Raw genomic sequence first — 23,957 nt, 5'->3', positions numbered from 1 at the left:
CCGAGCCTTGGCTGCCTGTTGCGATGTCACGCCGACCTCGGGAGCCGTACGAGGCACGACAAGAGCATCGGCAGACATTTTGGAGCGTTTTTATTTCCCCTCTTTCGCTTCACGCGTCCCAAACGGTCCCCAGAAATGTCTAAATGAGAGACAATTTCGCGCCGTGCCCTTTCGGGTCGAATCGGCTCGCGCGGTGACTTTGAATGAAGGGAGGCGGTAGTGACGTTCCGCTCAGATCGTGCTTTGAAAAGGCAGTGTATGCCCTATCAGCTGGCTGCTTGGCTCACCGGCTCACCGGCTGACCGTCCCAGTGGAGGCTTTGCAAATGTGCAGGGCCTCTTAACAGATCCCGGGCTTCCTCCTCCCACCCCCTTCCGTCCCCAACCGGATTCACCACAAAGGAAAAACAGACCACATGCCATTGAGAAAAGCATTATAATGTGTCCAAACATCAGGCAACCGATTGCCCCCAGAAGCTACTCTTCGAGATGCGTCGTTGGCAGATGAGAAAGCCAGCTCCGGGTGCATCATGCGTGTGCATCCACTGCTTCTTTCCATTTACTTATTTAATTCGTCTGCCAGACGAAAATTTTGTAGTTTGCACTACTGTAGTTGTGGTTGGATCATTATTTTCTTTCCCTCTTGCTTTTTGAACCCGATTCGTTTGCAGGCAGCTACTTGACCGCCCGAAGACGGTGAGCTTCGCTTTGACATTTCCAATGACGTGGGTCAACGTCCAACGGGCTTGAAAGCCTGAACAAGATTTCCATTATTTCCATGTTTGTTTCATGGCCCCTGCCTTGTGTAAGTGGGTTATGGTCTCGAACTTGGTTGTGCACTTCGTCTCAGTTCGCAGTGTATTTTAACAACACCAATTGGTCTTTCCTGGAATATTTTAAATGATCTGGAGTTCTGAGGTCATTTCACAGAAACTGGTTTCCATCGTTTAAATGCTGAACTTTGAATCCTCCTTCCTGGTTGAAGCTGCTCTGGTGAACCCTGTGGTCACGATCACCCCCAAGTTTGGCCACCCAACCAAATGCGACGTGTGTGCCACCAACACTGCACACAGAGGGGGGCCTCGTCCGTGTGGCAAGTCGGGGCATCGCAAACCATTTACGATTGCAGCCACGAATCCCCCGGTGTGCTGAACCGGCTGTACATGAACGGGCCGAAACATCAAGGGTGTTTGCCTTCTGCTGTCCCTCTTCCATGGCCCCTTTATTGGTCCATCTTTATTGAGACGCCCGATTCTCGACTGCAATTTGGTGCTGCCTGTCCCGCCTCCTCCACGAGACGATGTGGAATCTAGTTTACTGCTCGATGAATCAGGGCGACCGGGATACCTGTTCTACTCTCATTCTACTGCAATGTCAGGCATTTTGACTGGCGCTGTGGCAGAGATCTCTTTGCTGCTAAGGCAGCATCTTCCCACGGGCTCCCAGGAGGCACAAAGACACACGTGACGCTCATACGCCCTGCTTTGGACGTTGGGAACCGGGCACGATGCCAAATGATGATTTATGGGTTATTTCGAGCCGTCAAAGCCTCTGCTAAAACCTAAAAATTGCAACAGCTGTGAATACAGCAACATCACATTTCTCTGTTGTCATGTTTTGGTTTTCCTGGTGCTTTTCCGTGTCCCTCTTTCCTGCCTTTGATGTTGTTTTCCAGGTAGCTGTTGGCTCGAACCATATAGAATCAAGCGGTGCACCGACTTGTTGCGGTGGTCTTCTCGTTGCGTATTCATCAAAGTTACCAGCTGGTTCATTGTGCCTGGTGTTGGTCTGATGCAGGCCATCCTTATTTCAACACGTTCTTATCCGATTGCAGGACGAATAAACCCAGCCACCCTGTCACCCCGTCCAGTGGTAATAATGTTGTTAACATGGAACCAGAGGAATTGACTACACAGTGGTTTCCTCATGCCATTATGCTCTTGAGGATGTTAACTTATTATACGGAGGAAATCTGCAAAGTTAACTCCTTTATATCATTCCCATGGTACATTAAACCCAAGCGGTAATCCCACGGTACGTCTCCCTGAGCTCAGTGTGCCACGACCCAACAAGGGCAGCGAGATCCAATGAACTTTCCGCTGAATCCTGAATCTTCTCACATCCCACTGCACTTGTCATTTCTTCCATTAGATTCACTCTGTCTTTTTACTCTCCCTTATACAGCTGCATCTCGTTTACTCTAATTCCAACAGTCCATCGATGATGCAGGACTAACTTTTCACTTTTTACCATGTATTGCTTTGCATTCATAGTCCAGGAAATCTCACACTTTTCTCACTCAACTTGGAACGAATTACACCATCATTCTTTTTACCACAATGCATTTCTGTTGGGTCCCCAGAACACCACACTAAGATTCCAATGAAATCCGTGTTGTGGAAATACAGTACGTATAATTTGCATAACTTCAATATGGCGACCACATATCATTGCTCTCTGATGGCATACTTAAGTGATTTAAATTTCTAGAATGGTGTTTTTGGACACAAGGATGCATTTGGAACACTTTAAAATTTGATTGGATGAAAAGCTCATTTGCATAAATCCAATGTGTCTGCTAAATATCAATATCTCACCATATCCTTGCGCTCGGGTGGCACGTCTTATCTGAGCAACCTAAACAACACTTGTATTCTGCTTTCAGATATTTTAAAAGATGGAAAACAGAGGACAACTGCTCAAGCATGTTGAAATTATTTTCGATGCATGTAATTCTGTATGTAACTCCTGGTGTTTTGATCAAATTTACAAATCATTCAACTTAAAGGTCAAACACACGTGTTATTTTTAATGAAATGAAAATATTCTACTTTGATGAAAATAATAATTGTAACACTCTAATTGCTTTTACGATGACTACACATCTGTTATATAATTTTTACAAAAGAAAAATATGTTCTCTCAATAAAATCTTCGACAAGTAATGTCATTCAACTTTGTAAAGGAGAACTTTTATCAAGAAATTGAAGCAATTTCTTGAGAAAAGTTCTCGATATATCTATATATATTGTTGCGGATCCGGGGTGGCGGGAATCTGACCCGGTCCTTGGCGCCAGCCTCGCCACCGCCATCTCTGGGAGTCTATAACGCCGGCCGGCTCGGCACAGGCCTCGGGTCATGCGTCTTCAATCGCAATACCAACGTAATCCTGTACCTTACCAGTTGGGGAGATAGAACCCCTAGTTACAGACTGGCTTTGCCAGAGACCGAGCGGAGTCCACCAGTCTGTAACCACTTTTTGGTTTTATATGCCAATCGAACGGATCGTTCCCCAACGCGACACGCATTAATCCATAGCGGCAACTGCATACGATTTAACCAGATTTATTGGGGACATCAGGGATCACAGCACAAGCAATATACACGACAATGGTTTTATTAACAATCAACCCGTTCTTAACTAGGGGACCACGGTCTAAAGGTTTTGAGGGGATTCTACGAAATATGCCTTATACAACACGGGCAAACAAAACAGCATGCATGCAGGACAAGACAGGGTACTTGGTGATGGCTCATGGACGAGAGGACCGTGTCCAAAAGCACGAATGTCGCTCGTAACAAGCGGTGGTGTCCACGGGTTCAAACTCCCGCTCGAATGTGCTGCGTGGCAAGATGGCGGCGCGGTATTCTTCCTCCTTCAGTCACCGCGTGTGCGGTCTCCGCGCGCTCTGACCTCGCGTAGGGTCGAAGATGAGCCTCAGCTGACCTCTCCCATGGTCCAGCACACAAATCCCGGCCTCGCCTGTTCTCTTGACAAGGCCCCAGTCGAGGCCCGAGTTCCACAGGTGGATCGACAGACGTGTCGAGCTGTGAGGTGAGCAAGGACCGTCCGAAGGTCTGGTGTCTCCTCTCCGGCCTTCCCACCTCGATGCCCGACTCCCGCTTCGTTCTCTCAGTCAAATTTTCTTGGTCGAATTCTCTCAGTTCTCTTGGTCGAATCACCGACGTGCAGGTCGGTTCACAGTCTCCTCTCCGGCCTTCCAACACGATGCCTCCTTCGTTCGCTCGTTTCAAAGCGACTCCGAGCATGCCTCGAGAACCCGGCCATTCCTCACACACAACTCTCCTTTCGTTCCCTTTTCTTTCCTCTGCGACTGCCGTTCCCCAAACTCAGAGCTCCTTCATTTGCTCACTTCGAGACATGAGCACTCCTCGTCGACTGCCTGCTGTTTTCAAACCGCCAAAACTGATCCTGAGGTCTCTTTCTCGTTCGCTCCTTTTACACACGCCTCTCTCGTCGACTCCCTGACCAAAGGCTCCGCCCCCTTGCGTCACTTCTTGTCCAGGCCACACCTCTCACTCTAGGCCACACCCCTTCTCTCGGCCACTCCTCTTCCGTTCGGGCAGAAGAGGAAAAAGAATCATCTCTCATTCCACCACCGTATGAACAGAAAAACACAGTCTTCGACACCTCCCGACACACATATCATCCCTTATACCTCACAACCTATCTATACATGAATTTAATGGGGGAACTGAGCTAATCCTATTTAGTTGTCCCTTTAAGGGCCATTTCCTTAACACTACCCCCACCTTTCTCCCAAGGCTCTCCAAGCCTGCATCTGGGTCAGCCCATGGCAATGGCCGTCGAACGTACAGCACAGATCTCCCATTTACTCGAACCCACAACATGGGAAGCACTTGACTCCAAAACTCAAAGTGTCACAGTAAGATTGGCATGTCCCTATCCTCGTGTGTCGGGTCACCAATCTAACAAACAAATTCACACTCTATGCACACTACTTAACATTCTAATTATGGATTTGAATGGGAGGGCGTTCAATTTTACTTTTAACACCACATTTGCATAGGAGCAGAACATTCAAAGGTTCAAAGTTCTTTCACGTGTTCGCTCCTTCATGCCCCCTCTCGGCAGTATTGTCCATTCACCCCTGAGGGTTTCCTCACTTCGCGGCCTTATTGGCCTCTCACCAGGTGAGTTCAGTCGGCCCAGTGGCCTAATCTCACAAAGAGTCCTTAGGCTCACTGAGCCCACAAAATGGCATGAATCTTCGGCCACAATGGCCCACAAAAGCACTTTGGCCTCAATGGCCCACAAAAATGCTTTGGCCCATATGGCCTACTCACAAGCAGCAGCAGGCAACAAGCCCTGCATTGGACAGCAGGTGACACAGCAATGGTGGCACGGTGATATCGATGGTAAACAAATGCAGTTTGGAGGTGTTCTTGAGGAAGCAAGTGGGTGTGATGACCTTAGACCAGGTGAGATGGAGTGTACCCTTAACCTTCCTTGCCTGACTTGCTATGGCAGGGCTTATTTTGGTTAAGTTCTCTTTTTTTTTCTTTCTCTCTTTTTTTTTCTTCCTTTTACAGACAGGATGATGTGTTTCCTACTCAACTGTTATCTTCGTGGATGTGTGCTCATGACATACTGGTGGCCTCTCTGGCACTTGGAGAGGGTGACCTAGCCTGGCCCTTGCCAACAAATTCTCCCATCAACACTACTCATACCAGGTGTCATATATGAATGGTGCGGAGGAGAGTCCATCGAACCTAACCATTTACTTTTAGCTCGAGACCATGCAACAAACCCTGCTATGGCTAGAATGATCATAATGACCTATTTTTCCCGACCTGGCACACTGTTCCATTCTATTAAACCTGGGCAAGGCCCGTGTTTGTCTTTTTCCATTCGGTGGAGATGCTGTTTGTTGGGGATGTTGTTGTTGGTGAAAAGATGGCAGCGCCGTGGAGATGCTGGTGAGGAGATGTTGGCGGTTGTGGAGAAGGTGGTGAGGCGATGTTGGCGGTTGTGGAGGTGGTGAGGAGATGATGGTGGTTGTGGAGAAGGTGGTGAGGAGATGATGGCGGTTGTGGAGAAGGTGGTGAGGAGATGATTGTTTAAAATAAAGATAGAAAAAAATAACACCACCTCAAGATTCACAACCCGCAACACGAATAATTCCCGTTATACATCGGTGGGGAAATCTAACCTGGACACACACTTATCGACATAACTGAGCTTCTGACTGGTGTTCTGTGAATTTCCTCAACCGTAACAATATATATATATATATATATATATATATATATATATATATATATATATATACATATATATATATATATATATTGTTGCGAATTCGCGCCCGCCGGTGTGCGATCGGCCGCTCGACTCGAATGGCGGCCGCCTCGCCCACCGGACGGACAATTCTGTCATGACCCTCCGGGAACTATCGCCCGGAGCCAGTCATGGGTGGGCCTTTCAACCTCACCATGATCGTGCCAATCGGCCACCCATGTAGGATAGGGTTGTTCTCCAAACTCGACCTACCTAAGTACCCACGCGGATGGTAAACCGGGCGATCGTACCTCGCCGCAGGTCGACTCCGGACACGAACCGCTTAAGTGGTCCGTTCCGTGCTATCAGGATAACCGAGTGGTGTTATCGTCGGCCTCGACGGTTCCGATTAATTATCGGGCGTATTAAGCCCACTACGAACCCTTTACGTGAAGCAAGGTGGAGATTCAAACGAAGGAAAGGACGCAGCGAAACGGGGAACAATTCAACATAATGCACTTTATTTACACGACACACGGAGAGCACACATATACAGCCAAACAGTCAGAATGCCATATATCAATTTAAAACAAAAACAACAATGCAGAGCTACGACCGAAAACGTGAACACACGGCAACACTTATACAGTTTTACTTCACAAGACACGGCGCCACAAGATCCATACAAAAAAACCCCGAAAAGAAAAAGGTGACTTCCCTTTTGGGCCGTCGAGTCCCTCTCCGACGTCCGTCGACGTGGTCCCGCCTGGCCGCGACTCTGTGCCCTAGCGTGGTAGGCGAGGACTCTCCGTCGTGCCTCGCGCCGGCACGTGTTGGCCGCTCGACGCCACGGACGGAGTTTCCGGCGCTATCCCAGCGCGGATAGAAAGGGGGGGAAACGTGGATGCCCGAGGTCGGGAGGGGGGAATGGCGGACGCTCCTTCCCGCCAGCGGGGTCTTGGAATCGCACCACAGCAGACCAGGCCAGCGGCCACCAGGAGGAGAAGAGGACGAGCAAGCCGGAAGACAGGAAGAGGGCAAGAGCAACCACAAAACCGCTCCGCCCATGTCCGACTTTTTATATCCCGGAGCTCCGCCCTGTTGCTCCGCCCCGTTCTTTGCTCCACCTCCCTTCGAGGCGCTTCGAGAAAGATCTCAAAGAGGGGCGTTCCTCCTCCCTGGCCGCGTCACACCGCGCATCCACCAATCGGGTGCCAGCTGCCCCACCCCGCTTCTCCTCCCTCACACCAAGTGCGGAGAAGAATGGTGCGAAAAACAGGCGGGAAAAGCCCACTGAGCGTCGTCGTTGGTTTTTGTTTGAAATAAAAGATAGATAAAGAAAAACGACTGACTCAAAGCGTCGCAGCCCGAATGAATCACATTAATTCCCTCTAAACAACGGGTTTGGGGCTAACTACACATGTACTTAAGAGATACCTCACCTACGGGACCTGGATGGTGGTTTGCGAATTTCCACAGCCGTAACAATATATATGTATACAGTATATGTACATGTGTGTATATGGAAATATATATACATGTGTAAATACATTATATATATATATATATATATATATATATATATATATATATATATATATATATATATATGGACGGACTGATTTTTGAAAAACCGTTAATGTAAATGTGCACTCACGACACATAGGTCCTACAGTGTAGCTATTTCCATAATTAATGTTTGGAATAGTCCCTGACCTTTAGATGGGTCAGTGGATCCAAACTGCGTTGGAACGGGTAGATGAGGATGCACTCCCTGTTTTTCTTTTTCACATGGAAGGTTGTCGGCAAAGCATTGGCCAAAGGGCGGAGGAGCTCCTTTTGAGCTAACAGCCATCCATATCTCGTGCCCAACTGTGTCTACGGACATCCTCCTGCAGTTGGGGAACTTTTTTCTGAGGAGGATGGTGGTGGGATTTGCACTCTGGCCACCGTAAAGCCCTTCACTCCACAAAACACAAGAAAAATGCAAAGATAATTAAAAACAAGTGAAATTCTTCAATACAGCGCGTGTGGTGAAGCAAATGAGTACACTAATGCTAAAATATGCAATTTATGCTTTTTCAGTTGAAAAACAATTTAAAAGCGTACTTAATATTTGAAATGTAAAAATCTTGTTATTATTGTGAAAATCACCTTTATATATAACAGAAGGAATGAAATCGTTTGATACAGCATGGCAGGAGGCTGCAAAAGAATGATAGCATAAGAAGAACTTAGCTTTCAGCATTCGGCGATCGGCGCGAAATGCGATGGTGGACGGAAATGACTTCTTTCGGTGCAAAATGTGATGGTGGGCGAAAATTACGTCTTTCGTTCATTCGTACATGAGAGGGGCGCGTTTCTTGGTTTTTTCCCATCAAGCAATAAATTCGATGGTTTTCACATATATAACACATTAGTTTCACAAATTTCCATTGAAATACTCAGGTATTTCCGTCAATTCTCGCTATTTCCGTCTAGGTTGCTCACTGCATCTACCAGACGGCAGTCATTGGCTGTCTTGAGGCACGTTGGGGGGGGGGGGGGACAGGGGACACCGGAGACGTGGTAGACATGGTAGACACCGGGGACATTTCAAACTCTGTGCAATTGTATACAGCGCACGCGGTGTAAAAAAAAAACCCACTCCATATGAGTACCTCTTGTGCAGCTGCCCTCTGAAGGGCAGCTCACCAGATGACAGGATTGGGGCAAAGCTTTTGGGACCTCGACTCTTTGATGATGGGAGGAAAACCACTGTGTAAACTTCCCCAGACATATTGTGGTAGTATGTCAGGGTGGTGCTGATGTTTCGGCCACCAGATGGCAGTCTCCTTGGGTTAAGCTGAGGTGGTCCCTTCGAGTGGGTGCCTGAAATGTCCTATCCCGAAGAGAGGATGATCACCTGTCTCTGTTATCATCTGAGCTGAAGCGTTTGAACATCGGTCAGTATTGCAGCACTTTCTGAGGTTCAGAGACTGGATAGTGGCGAGATCATGGTGGGTGGTTACACCGACTATTGGTCTGGTCGCTCTGATGGTTACCATGCCCAAGGAGTTGCTGTAGCTGTGTCCAATAAGCTGACTCCAATGATAATTGAGATAACACCAGTCAACGAGTGTATTATCATCCTGAGGATTCGTCACTCCTTGGGTGTCTTTTCCCTGATCTCTGTATATGCTCCGATTGAGGGGGGTGATCTCACCGTGAGGGACGCATTCTATGCCACGCTCGAGTCTGTGGTTGATCAATGCCCCAGGCGAGATACCCTTCAAGTCTTGGGGGATTTCAATGCATCGACTGGCACTGATAGGGATGGTTATGAGACATGTGTTGTTCCCCATGGGTCTGGAACTGTGAACCAGAACAGCACTAAGTTCCTTGACTTTGCAAGAAGTCATGCACTTCGTGTGGCTGGTTCATGGTTTCAGTGCCCACAGGCTAATCACTGGACACAGTATTCCAACACTGGTGGTGTGGCAAAGGAGATTGACCATGTGCTCATTGATTGTCGCTGGAGGATGATCGAGAACTGCAGGGTCCACCTGAGTGCTCAGTTCCTCTATCGACCACAGGCTTGTGGTAGCAACTCTGAAGTTGCAGCTTAAATCTGGGAAAATGGTACCATCCCAGCCTTGGCTGGATGTTGGCAAGCTCAAGTAAAAGAGGGTAGCTGAGGAGTTTGCAAACAGGCTGAGTGGGGATTTGTGGGTCTGGGTGCTTTGGGGAATTCTGAACAGTTGTGGAGTGCCTTCAAGACCACCATCCTTGATGTTGCCGGTAGATATCTTGGAACTCACCGTGGGGTGAAGAAGAATTTTGTCTCTCAAGGAACACCGAATACCATTGACCAGAGTCACAGAACCAGACTTAATGGCAGAGCTGAACTGTTCAGGGAGTTGAGGCACAAAACTGCAGGTCCGGTGAGGGTGGATAAGGATGCCAATGTGCGAGGAATCTGTAAGGGGGTAGAGCATCACTTGTCGTCAAGTGATTTTCAGCCTCCTTGCAGGGGAATTCACACATTGCGTTCCTTCAAGCCTGTCTCTCGTTGTACTGCATTTAGAGCGGAGGTTGGTGTGCTCTTGACAGAGGAATCTGAAGTGAATGCCCGCTGGGCCGGTTACTTTGAGCGGCTGTACCAGACTGATACACCAGCTGTTGAATTGGATGTCAGGGGTGTTACTATCCCGATTGCTGACCATCCAATCAACTGTGATCCACCTTCATTTGTGGAAACACAGGCTGTGGTGAACCGGTTGAATGGGGTAAAGCTCCTGGGATCTGTGGCATCCATGTTGAACTTCTCAAGGCTGATGGAAATGCTGTCTGTACTCATGTCATTGCATGCAGTTCTGTGCTCTGCCTAGAACACAGGCATCATCCCAACTGACTGTAAGAGGGGCCTTGTTGTACCTTTCTGGAAAGGGAAGGGTGATCACCAGGACTGCAACAACTACCGAGGGTAACCATGCACTCAGTGCTGGGCAAGGTCTTTGCAAGGATGATTCTTGATCGGGTTCACCACCATCTGCTTGAGCACCAGTGCCCAGAGCAGTTCGGCTTGACACCAAAGATGTCAACGATTGATCGTATCCCTGCCCTTCGGGTCCTCACCGAACACAGATGAGAGTTTCAGCAGGGGCTGCTTGCAGCCTATGTTGATCTCTGCAAAGTGCTTGATTCAGTGAATCGGGATTCCCTCTAGAGACTTCTTGTTCTTCTTGGGGTGCCACCAAAACTGATCAATCTGATGTCTGAACTAATCTGGTGCTCAGAGTGCTGTGAGATGTGGTGATACCATCACCGACTTATTTCCAGTTGTTGCTGGAGTTCGTCAGGGGTGTGTACTTGCCCCCACACTTTTCAGCGCTAGTCGGGACTTGATTCTGGGGAGGATGTTGGAGAGATCAAGCTGCCGTGCATCATTTTGGAATGTCAATGTCTCTGACCTTGATTTCGCAGATGATGCTGTCATCTTTGAGGAGACTCTGGATATCCTTTTGGAGGCCCTCGAGGTGCTGAATGAGGAGTCAGAGCTGCTGGGATTACAGGTTTCCTGGGTCAAAACTAAGATCCAGGCTTTCAATGACATTTTGGGTGCTGCTATCTTGTCTGTACCTGTTTATGGTGAGGGTGTTGAGGTCATGGAGAGATTCACTTACCTTGGCAGTGATATTCATGTCTTTGCTGGTTGTGAGCCAGAGATCAATAGACGTCTGGGGAGTTATGGATTCACTGGATCATGGGGTGTCGCGCTGTTGGTACCTGTGCAGGAGGACGAACGCCCGATTCTTCAGTTCATTGGGGCTTCCAGTCTTTCTCTGCAGATGTGACACTTGGAATCTGACCAGGGATCTGAGACAGAGACGTGATTCCTTTGGTACCAGGTCTCTTTGGAGAATCCTTGGCTATCGCTGGTCAGACTTTGTGTCCAATAAGCGGTTGCTGAGAGAGACTCAAATGAGGTTTGTTTACCTATGTAGTCCGTGAGCATCAGCTGTGGCTGTTTTTTGACATGGGGCTTGTTTTCCTGACACTGATCCTGCTCACCAGATTCCCTCAGCGAGGGAGCCTCATGAGTGGAGGAGACCAATGGGCCGACCACGTGCCTCGCAGTTGTAGCAGGTTGATTGGCATTTCAAGGAGATGGGGATGGGCCAGGCACCTGCCTGGGGGATGGCCAGACGGAGGCCCCTGGAGTACCGGCAGAAGGTGGACACAATGACGCGCTGCTCCGACGCATGCTCCCATACCTCACCTGATCTGACCTGTTGGCCGACTTTTTGATGCGGGTGTGTGCCGTTCCCTTCCTTACATTTCCTTTGTCATTAATTTCCTCTCTTTCTCTTTTCTCACACCACCCGTAAGTACACGCACTTTTATTTAACGCAGACTGTAGTTTTAACGCAGACACAGACTTGGTAAGCAAGACATTAAGTACAGTTACATAACCTCAAACTCCCCCCTCCAAGGGAGATCCCTCAATCCATAACCCTCCACCCTTAATCCCCATTGTAAGCTTTTGCGATGGCTAACACGTGCCCAAGCGATGTTTGGTCAGCATTGATCCGAGAGGAATCGGCTCCATTCAGTTCCCCATCATCGTTCTTGAGCACCTTCAGTGCTGCGTACATCGAACCAACTGAATGCTCACTTGCCTAAAGTGGTGGCAAGCGAGGTCCGACTATTGCGACAGAGCGAAGCCCCAACTGAGAGGACTCACTGCAGAAACTTGAATGGGTGGGGCTCGCGAAGCGGAACACCAATCTACGCGCACGCCCCGCCGAATGACGCGCACATTCTCAAAGCTTCCAGGCCGGCCTTATAAAAGAGCGAACCCCATAGTGTTTGCTCTCTTTCAACAGTCATTTTGCGCTCACCCTTTCAATGGGTGCCAGACATTCTGTTCCCTGAGGCACGATGTCAACGGGCGCTAGACACTCTGTTCCCTGAGGTCGCTCTGCTGGTTCTTGGCACTTTCGCCCCTTTGGTTTTTACCTCACGAACTGTCATCACAAGTGAGGAGCCGAGGCTGCGAGGGGGTGGGTGGAGCCAAGTTGATTGATAGGACCGGAACTAAGCTACACAACAGACACATCTGGTAGGATCTCACTCTGGCTATCCCCTTACACGTCTTTTCTCTGCTGCACCTTTCTCAGTTTCCCTTTTCAAATGCACTCGCAACACACACACACACACACACACACACACACACACACACACACACACACACACACACACACACACACACACACACACACACACACACGCCACTCTTCTCCACACACCCCAGACACCTCACAGTCTTTATTCCCACTTCTCTCCCTCAGTGTTGAATTGCAGTTGTGAATGCTTGGCCCCATATACTGTGTTCGTGGTAGGTAAGGTGCCTGTTAAGTTTGCTCTGTGTCTCTTTTCTCTTTCTTTCATCTCATTGATGTATAAATTGCTTCACCCTCATTTCTCCCCGTGCCATTAAAATCCTTACATTCCCTCCCCCCCCCCCACCTTTTTCCTGCTCCCCACTTGTGTAAATAAACCTGTTCTTGTTGAATCTATTTCCTATTTATCTGTGTCCATTTTTTCACCGTTGGTCGAGCACTGTCCGCACGTAGATAGCTTGGGAGGTTGAGATTCCCGACGGTTCGGTTTGCAAGGTCCGGCATGTGCTAGCGGTACAGCTCAGCCGCATTCAAGATCACCAGATAACATAAGTAGCACTTTTGCCGAGGGTGCGTTCCCCAGTTGGGGGAGGGGGTACAGGACCCCCAGTTAAATGGTTGTAAGACGGACGGCTACTGGATCGCATGGTTTTTTGATTGGTGTTCGTAGTTGCATCGTCGGCATCATAGTTGCGTCGCAACCCACCGTGGGGTGAAGTTATTTGCTCCCGGTGGCCTCAGGTCCGGGTAAGTTTGAGAGAAACCAGGGATTCCCCCTCGCAGTAGGCTCGAGCCCCGAGATTGCAACAATTTGGTGTCAGGAGTGGGATCAGAGAAAGATAAATAATTGATTAAATCAGAGATTATCATCAGAGAGATTATCATAAATTGGAGAGAATCAGAAAGAATAAAAAAAAAAATCAGAGAAAGAAAACCCCTACCTAGAATTGACGATACCCTCGATGCCATTGCCGACTCTAAATGGTTCTCAGCCATGGATCTCAAAAGTGGGTATTGGCAGGGGCAGATGGATCAGACAGGGAAGGAGAAACAACAATTTTCTTCAGGTAAGGGATTATACCAGTTCACTGTGATGCCGTTTGGTTTGCGTAACGACCCTGCCACCTTTGAATGATTGATGAAGCGTGTACTCGGCGGCATGCCATGACAATCATGCCTGGTGACATCCATGATATCCTGGTGCATGCTAAAACATTCCCCCAGGCCATAGCTAATTTGGAACAGGTGTTTGAGTGCCTCAGATAGGCAGGGTTGAAACTGAACCTGGCCAAGTGTACTTTGTTCATGAAGGAGGTGGCCTATCTCGGTTACGTGATAGGTCGCGAAGGGGTGAAAACTGACCCAGAAAAAATCAAGGCGGTAGAGGAGTGGCCCGTACCTTGTAACCTCAAAGAGGTGCGGGGTTTTTTGGGACTCTGCTCCTATTACCAGCGTTTTGTAGCAAAATTTGTGGATTTAGCCTGGCCCCTTCACCAGCTTATGGAGAAGGTGACGCGCAACGATGGACATGGGAGCACAACGATGCCTTCCTCAAACTGAAGGAGTGTTTTGCATCCGCACACATTCTAGCTTACCCCACCAGTGATGGGACATTTACCCTGCACATGGATGCAAGCCAGGAATGGTTGGGTGCAGTTTTGTCTCAAACACAGGGGGCATGGAAAGAATGATCGCGTATTTCGGTCGAGCCATGAGTAGGCCCGAACGAAATTATTGTGTCACTCGCAAAGAGTTATTGGCTATGCTGCCTGCTATGAACCATTTCCACCAGTACCTGGAGGGGCGGAAATTTTTGGTTTGAACTGACCATTCCTGCTTGCAATGGCTCTTATGCTTCAAGGAACCCAAGGGCCAAATTGTAAGGTGGCTGGAAAAGTTGCAGCAGTATGATTTCACTGTGGCCCATGCAGCCAGCAAGGCTCATGGGAATGTCGATGCACTCACTCAATGCCCTTGGCTGGGGGAAAATTGTAAATTCTGTGTGAGACATGAGGACGGGGACCAATTGAAAGACCCCTCCAGTAAGATCCAGCCCGGGTGATGGGGCAGGTTTTGCCACTAACCGCTGACGAGGAATTTGGAACTTTGGCTTGGAGCATGGCCCAGAGGGAAGATCCCGCATTGGGGCCGATGTACGAGTGGGTCTCGGTAGGTAAAAAAACCCAGTCGGGAGGAAGTCACACCCCTCTGAGCATAAACAAAGGCATACTGGGCCCAGTGGAAGACCCTCAAATTGAAAGACAACATGTACCACAAATGGGAAGAGATTCCCTCTGAAAAAAACTTCCTGGTTGGTAATAGTCCCAGCTAAATTCCAAGCAACCATCCTTCAGCTGGTGCATGGTACCCGCCCCATCGGCCATTTGGGCATGACAAAAGCAACATTTCGGGTCCGTCGGAGGTTCTTTTGGGTGAATATGGGTTGCGACATACATAACAGGACAGGTGTTTAGCATGTGACGCCTCTACTGCTAAAAAGGGAACGGCACAAAGGATGCGGGCCCCCCTTCAATTACATCACGTGAGAGTCCCCATTGAGTGGGTGGCTATGAATATACTTGGATCACTCCCTGCACCCGCCAAGGTAATAAATTCATCTTAGTAGTCATGGACTATTTTACCAAATGGCCAGAGGCCGATGCACTTCCCAACCAGGAAGCCGAGGTTGTGGCACAGGCCTTCGTGGAAGATTTTTTTATACGGCAAGGAATTCCAGAAGAACTGCACATGGACCAGGGTCAAAATTTTGAAGCCAATTGCTAAAAGAGGTATGCAGACTCTTGTCAATTCAGAAGACATGAAAAACGCCCTTAAGACCATAATCTGATGGGATGGTGGAAAGGTTTAATAGGACTCTGATACAACAACTGGCCTTATTTGCCATCACCCATCAGGTTGACTGGGATGAACATCTCCTGTATTTACTCACGGCCTACCGAACAAATCAGCATGGAGCCACCACCTGCAGTCCGACTTTGCTAATGCATGGGCGGGAGTTGCGGGCTCCTATCCATCTGCTGGGTGGTCCCGTGCCAGAGCGTCCCAATAAACTGCCAGGGGAGAGCTATGCCTATCAGTTGGAGGAAGGCATGTAACGGGTCCATATCTTCGTGCACCACCAGCTCCAGCTGGAGGGTGTAAAAATGAAGTGCCGGTATGACCAATGGAGCCAGGGCAGTGAGTACTCTCTGGGGATTCAGATTTGGTTCTTCATTCCCTGGAGTCGGAGGGGCAAATGCCCAAAGCTCATCTCACCCTGGCAGGGACCGGGAGTCGTCATTGTGCAGATCTGTGATGTGGTCATTAAGATCAAAATGGGACCATGGGCTCTCCATTGGATTATCCATGCCGACCGAATGAGACCCTAAACAGATGACTAGGTGCCCTTGTTGATCGTTGCCGCCCTTGAAGTGGAGACCAGGCCGAGTACCTCTATGGACACGGGGGACTGATGCGTGTAGAAGACTGAGAATAGCGCCCATGTGGGGCTACTCTTGAAAATAAAATAAAAGTAATGAATGGAGAAAAGGATAGCAGTCTTTCCTTCTTTCCCTCACCTCACACAAAATATTCAGGAGAATGCGGAGGAAAATGGATGGAGAAGATGGGCAGTGGAAATGGGGACATGCAGCCACGTCCCTGAGGTGCCCAGACCCAGAAGGTGAGTCGTCTCTTGCGTCTTAGGTATGCAAGCTAAATGTGCGACTCACCCTCCTCTGCCTCAGATTCTTCCTCCTCAGGCCCCCGTCGATGAGGTGCCGCCATTCACCATCCTCGTCCTTCATGGCTGACCGGATCGAGAGGGCAGGATGACGCCCGTGGAAGGAGTGTTCTTTTTCCACGGAAGCTCGACACCAACTGCTCGTGAAACCTTTCTTCCTTTACCCTCACACCTTTTTGTTCCCTCACGAGCCTTCTCAGTCTTTTAGTCTTCTGCTCATGCGAGCTTGTCCCGTTCATTTTTCCTTTCTGCTTCCCCCAGCCTACTGTCTGCTTTCTGTCCTCTCTTCTGTTTTCTGCCTTTTGCTTCTTCCTCAAAACGTTATGGATGGATTCAGACGACACTTGGCGGACAGGTTGGGAGTGCCACGAGGAAGAATCGACTTAATTTTGGTGAAGTTCGAATCCGGATCTGGATCCGATAATTTTTTCAAGTGATTCTTCACCACTGAGTGATGGCGCCAAAAACTATGCATCGCATGACATCTCAAAACGTTGTGGACGAGTTATGACAAAACTGGTGGATGAGTCGGTTAGATGACGAGAACAAACCGATTCGATTTTGGTTAAGGTCGGGATTCAGATCCGACCTATCGGTGACACACAAAATCTAAACTATTCAGCCTGGCGGAGGTATGTTCTCTACCAAGTGCCGTTCCGTTTCGCCATTTTCATATGTCTGTCTGTCCGCACAGAACGTGAATATGTGTATGAATTGCATCACACACTTTACAACCCTAAAACCGTTTATAACCCTAAGACCATTTTAAGACCCTTTAGACCCCTAAACACCCTTTAGATATTTAGACCTTCAAACTTTTCCGACCTATTAATACCCTGTAGATCACTTTGACATTTATACCCTTTAGACCCCTTCAGACAATTCCGACCCTTTAGACCTTAAATTACACCCTTTGGACGCCTTCGACCTTTGTTTTTTTAACACTTTAGACCCATTTAGACCTTTTCAGACCTATTTATAACTGAAGATCACTTTGACATTTAGACCCTTTTTATACATTTTAGGACCCTTTAGACCCCTTCAGACAATTCCGACCCTTTCGACCTTAAATTACACCCTTTGGATGCCTTCGACCTTTTTTTTTTTTAACACTTTAGACCTTTTCAGACCTTTTCTGAGCTTTCGACCTTCAGACCATTTAACCTTTACACATTTACCACTTGACCATTGAGACCTTTCATTCAACAACCTTTAATTTAGTACATCCTTGCATTTATTTGCCACACAAAACAAGTCCTGGTGAGGGTCTGCAATCTCTGATTGCTCTTTCTTGTTTGCAACTGCAATAGATGACCTCCAATAGTTCTGGTGGTGCTGCTCCTCTGGATTCATCTTGATTTCTGTCCCTTTCCACTCCATCATCTGATAGTATACATGGAGACTGTGATACCTTGCAGCTGCTGCGGTTGGTGTTCGAGTTTGTGGTTCCACATTTGATGTGCTCTCAGAAATCTTACCACAAAACCGTTTGTACCATCAAGTATCCAGTCCTTCCTCTTTGGCACCACCATACAAAGATATCAGTGCTTTTTATCCTTCTGCAATGATGTCCTGCTTCGCCACTTGTCCTGCTTGCCTGAACACCTTAGCCTGCTGGCAGAACAGGGCATCACTCTTGATCTTCTTTACTGCCAAGCCTTTCCAAATCCAAACAAGTGAGAGGTTGTATCGCAACCAAGAACTGCATAGACAAAGAGCATATGGTCACATACATCATAACCACGAAGCTTCTTAGATTGTTTTATGCACCATATAATGTTCTTGTTTGAGGATCGATTGGGCTCTTGTGCCAGGAACAACTCATATGCGTCCATTTCAACATGATGCAGTAGGAGGATCCAGACACGGTCTGTGTCATCCCCAATCAGAAGTGTGTTTGTGTCCAGCACATGCCACAGCTGTTTGGACAATGACGACATCAGCATCATGCTTTGCATGATCTGTGCTGCACCCAGCTCTCTCGAGTTTGTCACTGAGATAATGTATGAATCACTGTTTGTTTGTCTTAGTGGTCAAGAATTCCTCAGTCTTGGATTAGATTTAACCATTTCACTGGTGAAGTGCACTGTCACACCTGCACAATCCTCTGTTCTTCTCAGGTGTGTGGCATCTTTAGTTGTTGGATCATCTTTGTAGCCATCAAGCACAATTGTAGCAGTGCCATATTTGTGTGTCACATATCTACCATACAGCTGACTCACACTGTCATACATGGAACCTCTTGGCTATGGTAGGCAATGGAGTAGATAACCACGATCAATGATATTGTTACATGGAATAGGGGGAGGGATCTTAATGAGACTGGAAGAAGTGTAATATGGTACATCTGTCCATCAGTCCATCCATCCCTATCCCTTCCATCCTCAATCCTTTCAAATCCTTACCTCCCCCACTTCCCCACACCCCACCACAGTGCAAACCACACTGACACCACAACCTCATCAACACCATAATCGCACCGATGCAATAATCAAAGCCATTCACAATGTTATTCCAGCACCAACCCGTAATCAATGGCAGGCTTTAAGCGCCATACCCTGGTCAACGACGAGGTGCCTGCGCCAAGCCATAGTCAACGCTGTGCCACTGCAGCACAACGAGGGTGTACACACCAATGGGGACGTGATACGCAAGAGTCGAAGAGTGTGGAGTGACCCATGCTCCCCAAAACCCCGCCTCGCCCGGGGTCAGAGAGTGCTTCCATGACTCTTGCTCCCCTCGGAACCATTCCCCAGTCAGGACTGATAAAAGCCAGAGCACACCAGAGCTGAATTCTGACTCCAGTGCCAAGGACCTAGATGTGGAATGGAACTGCTTGGCTTTTTGATTGAGCTGTATATGAATCCAGACTGCCTGCCTGCCGTTCAAGGTGAAAGATGGGGGCGAGATACGTCATGCTGGGGTGAGGCTCCACGAGCGGACGGTGACACGAGGCTTTTGGCACCTCATGATGTGTCTTTTCTGTCTCTAAGCTCCCTAATTTATTGACTTAAGATGCACAAAGAGTGTCTAAGAGAGCTATCAACGATTAACCTCTGTCCGAGCTGAGCGAGGTACTGATGCACACCTCACACCCTTTCCTAAGGAGCTCACATTGTGTATGCTGCACTTCTCCCGACACCACATTGACACCCTTGCATTCCCTTCCTCCCCTACCCTCCACGTTGGAGCAATGCAAGCCCACCTGCTTGCGTAGGGTGAGCGAGGGGCTGACCTAACTCCCCCAAACTTTCTCTTTCTCTCTCTTTTCTCTCTCTCTCTCTCTCTCTCTCTCTCTCTCTCTCTCTCTCTGTCTGTCTGTCTGTCTGTCTGTCTGTCTGTCTGTCTGTCTGTCTGTCTGTCTGTCTGTCTGTCTGTCTGTCTGTCTGTCTGTCTGTCTGTCTGTCTCTCTCTCTCTCTCTCTCTCTCTCTCTTTCTCTCTCTCTCTCTCTCTCTCTCTGTTTTTCTCTCTCTTTCCCTCTCTCTCTCTCTCTGTTTTTCTCTCTCTTTCCCTCTATATCTTTCTTTCTCTTTTTCTCTACTTTTCCCGAAATGAGAAAGGCATGTCTGTCCTGTCTTTAGATGAGTAAGATTGTGTAAGGGGATCTTTACATGCTTGGGATTTAGTTCTGTTATTGTCTCTTTGCTTTCTGTATATACAGTACTTGAATTGTGTCTGTCAATACATGCCCTTTGAATCCTTTGGTAAACTGTTTCAAACATGCTCGATTGTCTTTTTCCTTCATTGGTTCGACATAGCGTATGTAATAAATAGATGGGAAGTTGTACCCCATCAAGTTGCTCTATCAGCTAGCCAACTGCCACCATGGTTTCGCTCGGCCGCACGTATTAAGTGGAGAGGCTGTGGAGCCGAGAGCATGGTTCCTCAGTTGGGATCACCAAACTATCAGTAAGGTAATGGCTAACATGAGATAATTTGGCGTGAGGACCCTGCTAGTTTGGGTGGGCCCAACAGGCCTCCGTGGTTGCTAATCAACCCGTCGGATCGTGGAATTATCTGTGATCCATCGGCTTCAAGTTCAGAGTCCGGTCAGAGAGTGTGTCTGAGCAGACACCCTCGAGAACCCTTTTCCCCCACCCACCCGGGAAACCGTAACAATATCGTTATGGTCGTCCCAATTGCCTCATGCAAATCTAGTGAGTCACCTCAGTGCGACTAGCATTACGCTGATTAGGCGTCACATGCCTTATGCTAATTAGTCCAAGTGAGCCTAATGCGCGACACAGTCTGGGTGTGTGGTGCTGAGAACTGCAGCCAATTAATCCCTGAATGGGTCTTTCCTTAATCACGCAAAGAAAACCACCACAGCCAGAATTGACCCAGAAACCACGTATATTTAATAATAAATGGCATGGGGGGGGGATGTACAAGAAGCAATGGAGTGTTTAATAAATAAACCATAACAACCGCTTACCCACTACTGATTACGTGCTCACAAATCAAATGGATGAACGGGATTCCATAAATGTCCTAAGCCTTGGGGCCCAATCAGACATATCACGTGAGAGAGACAAAACGGGATGGACAAACCTGACAATGCTTGTAGGATGGGTCCGCCCTGTCCCGGCAGCCGGCTGAGGTGAACGTCTCATGCCACAGCCTGTGGGCTCAGGATCAAGAGAGTGAGAGGCAATATTATTGTGTAATATTGATTGACATGAGTGTACATTGTTCGTCTCTCTGATCACAGTTTATTATTGTACAGTACTAGGATAATAAATGCTGTGCTTTTCTGTCTTTTTTTTTTTTGGCCAAAATTGCATCGGCCAGTCGATGAGTTTAAATAGCTCATGGGGTGGGGGTAAATGGCTGCTCATATCGAGCCGAGGGGGTAAATGGTGGAAGAAAGGTTAAGAATCCTTGCTCTAACCTATTTCTAACTCCAGCCCCTCAAAACTAAGCAAAATCTCTCAGGCCCCTAATTCCATTTAACGATCATGTCTCCTGGGAGGAGATCAAGGCACATGCAGTGAGTGACTCCAGGACAAGGTGGCGTGGCCTAACCTGACTCGCTGTCGGAGTGGTTCAGTTGGGGGCATGCCTTCCCCTACATGAACAATTTTCGACTTAATGGGTCCTCTAAAAATCCAATTATCCTTCTTTGGTTTTTCTCCAACGGTTATAGACTTTTAAAAAAAATGGTGCAAAGAGAAGCATCTCTAACTCTAACTTAGTACCATCAAAACACATTTCTCTCTTTACTTTAACACCCTCTACTGTGGTTCTATGTCACCAATTTACCCACCACTCTGCATGCTTGTGCTCAATAAGTTTGGGCCTGGCCCTCAAATTTTAGATTTAAAAAAATTTGTTCTGTATACCATGTCGATGCTCATGTAAGAGCTAAAAAGAGTTCTGTGCTCCTGCACAATCTCGTGGCTGGGTGGTGTGGCTCCCTCTGCAGGTCTCTGCCTGCTTCCTATTACGGCACCCACAGGCCACTAGGACCACCTTACGAGCTACCTTGCTCCACATCAAATTCTGGGGGGCCCTCACCGGATATCCCAAGTGCCGTTTTTGGCACATAGCATCTCAGATCCTCTCCCGGGTACTTGGGCCTATGAACAAAAATTTGCCACCCCTTGGGGCTCCATGGCCTTCACCAGTCCAGTGTGCTCCCAGCATCGGAGTGCCCTTCCGCCAAATCCTACTCACAATGAACCACATCCCCAGCCCGTCAATGAATCATTGTACCCATTGCAATTAAAACGACTTCTACCAGCATCAGCACTGAAACGACATCCAGTTTCCAAAACAGCTGAATCCCCACGAACTAAAGTGGCTTCTGGTTCCAGCTCTCCACGTGTGCATGGGCAAATTTGAGCTCCTCTGTCCCACCTCACGAAAGACGAGTTTTTAGAACCGGTTTCGTCCTGTTTTGCAAGTATGTTATTCGTCATTGTGTTGCTATTTTATCCAGTGGAATACTTCATGTAAATTGGTTCATTATTTTGTGCTATTCGTTTCGTATTGTTCATTTGTATTGTCAAGGCCTTCCTCGCATAGAAAACCCTCCTGCTCTGCTTTAACTTTAGTCCTGGGTGTATTTCCAGGTATCCTATTTCTATTTCCTCAACACATTCTTATCCTATTTCCTTTTTTCAATATATATATTGTTACGGATTCGCGCCCGCCGGCGTGCGGACGGCCACGTAACTCGAATCGCGGCACGTCGCCCACCGGACGGACAATCCAGTCGTGACCCTCTCGGACTAACGCCGGGAACCAGTCACGGGTGGACCTTTCGGTCTCACCGCGATCGAGCCAATCGGCCCCCGCGTGGGATAGGGTTGCTCGCCAAATTCGACCTACCTAAGTACCCACACGGAGGGTAGACCGGGCGATCGCACTTCGCCGCAGGTCGACTTCGGACACGGGCCACTTAAGCGACCCGTTCCGTACTATCGGGATAACCGAGCGGTGTTATCGTCAGCCTCGACGGTTCGATTAATTATCGGGCGTATTCAGCCCACTACCAACCCTTTACGTGAAGCAAGATGAGGATTCAATGAGAGAAATGACGAAGCGAAGCGGGAAACAGTTCAACATAAAGCACATTTATTCGCGATGAACGGAAAGCACACATATACAATTCCACCAAAAGCACATAAAAAAGAAGACAAAAAGCAAATGCGACAATGCAGATCTAATACCGATTACGCGAGCACACGGCAACACTTATACAATTTTACTTCACAGACGGCGCCGACAACACACATTCCCAAAGCAAAAGAAAAGAGAACCACCCTCCAGGATGAGGGGGTAGGCGGGCCTGGGGCCGAGACCGTGTCGGGCCTACCCGTCTGGTGATGAGACGTGGAGCGGCGGTGGTGCCTCAACTCCGCGGGCCTCGCGGACAGTGTCTGGTAGGGGGTGGGAAGGGGGCCCCCTTTGTCGCACTATCTCAGTGCGGGGGGAAACAGGAGGGGGTTGCTGATGCTCGGGGAAAGGAGGATTTTTACTCTGTCTCGGGTCCCGCGACGAGCGTCTCCACCTCGACCAGGTCGCGCCGTCGGCCTCCCTGGTGTGCAGCTCCCGGCACCGACGCGAGCACCCCCTTGTCTGCCTTCGCCGCCGCCGCCTCTCCACAGCTCCGTCCTCTTCGCTCCGACTCCAACTCCGAACTCTTCCTCCTGCGAACTTCCCAACTGCACTCAACTCCAACGCACACGACGACACTTTTCTGACGAACGCAGCCGCTTATATAAGCCCCGTGGCTTCGCCTTTGACCCCCTGCCTTCGACCTTTCACCTCGCTCCCCATTGGCCCGAGAAAAAGTGGGCGTGAATGCTTTTTGATCCATGAATTTGCATATAGCGACCGCCCTCCAACGCCCTGGAGGCGGGGCCAAATCGCCCCTCGCTCACCGATTGGACGGAACAAAAGTGGGCGTGAGTCGTTTTTGATCCGTTTTTGGAGCGGAAAGTCCGTGGTTTTGTACACGCTGTTCGGCGCGCGCCCTGCACGAGTCCAATACCGGTACCCA

At 48.6% G+C, this 23,957-nt stretch overlaps 1 long non-coding RNA gene across 1 annotated transcript in view; it reads right to left on the bottom strand.

The window, feature by feature from the left end:
- Positions 1–7,660: 7,660 nt before the first annotated feature.
- LOC147010512 (uncharacterized) overlaps positions 7,661–23,957 on the bottom strand; it is a 45,730-nt gene continuing 29,433 nt past the window's right edge. Inside the window, exons 3-4 of the long non-coding RNA XR_015052351.1 lie at positions 21,002–21,071; positions 7,661–8,001 (exon numbers count right to left, since the gene is read on the bottom strand). This is a non-coding gene — a long non-coding RNA (uncharacterized LOC147010512). The remainder of the gene's footprint in view (positions 8,002–21,001; positions 21,072–23,957) is intronic.

Source organism: Eptatretus burgeri, chromosome 16, assembly GCF_056783735.1.
Source record: "Eptatretus burgeri isolate ZD-2024b chromosome 16, Ebu_testis_v1, whole genome shotgun sequence".
Taxonomy (NCBI): Eukaryota; Metazoa; Chordata; class Myxini; order Myxiniformes; family Myxinidae; genus Eptatretus; species Eptatretus burgeri.
The sequence above is the reverse complement of the archived record's forward strand: the minus strand, read 5'-3'. Positions and strand labels throughout refer to the sequence as shown.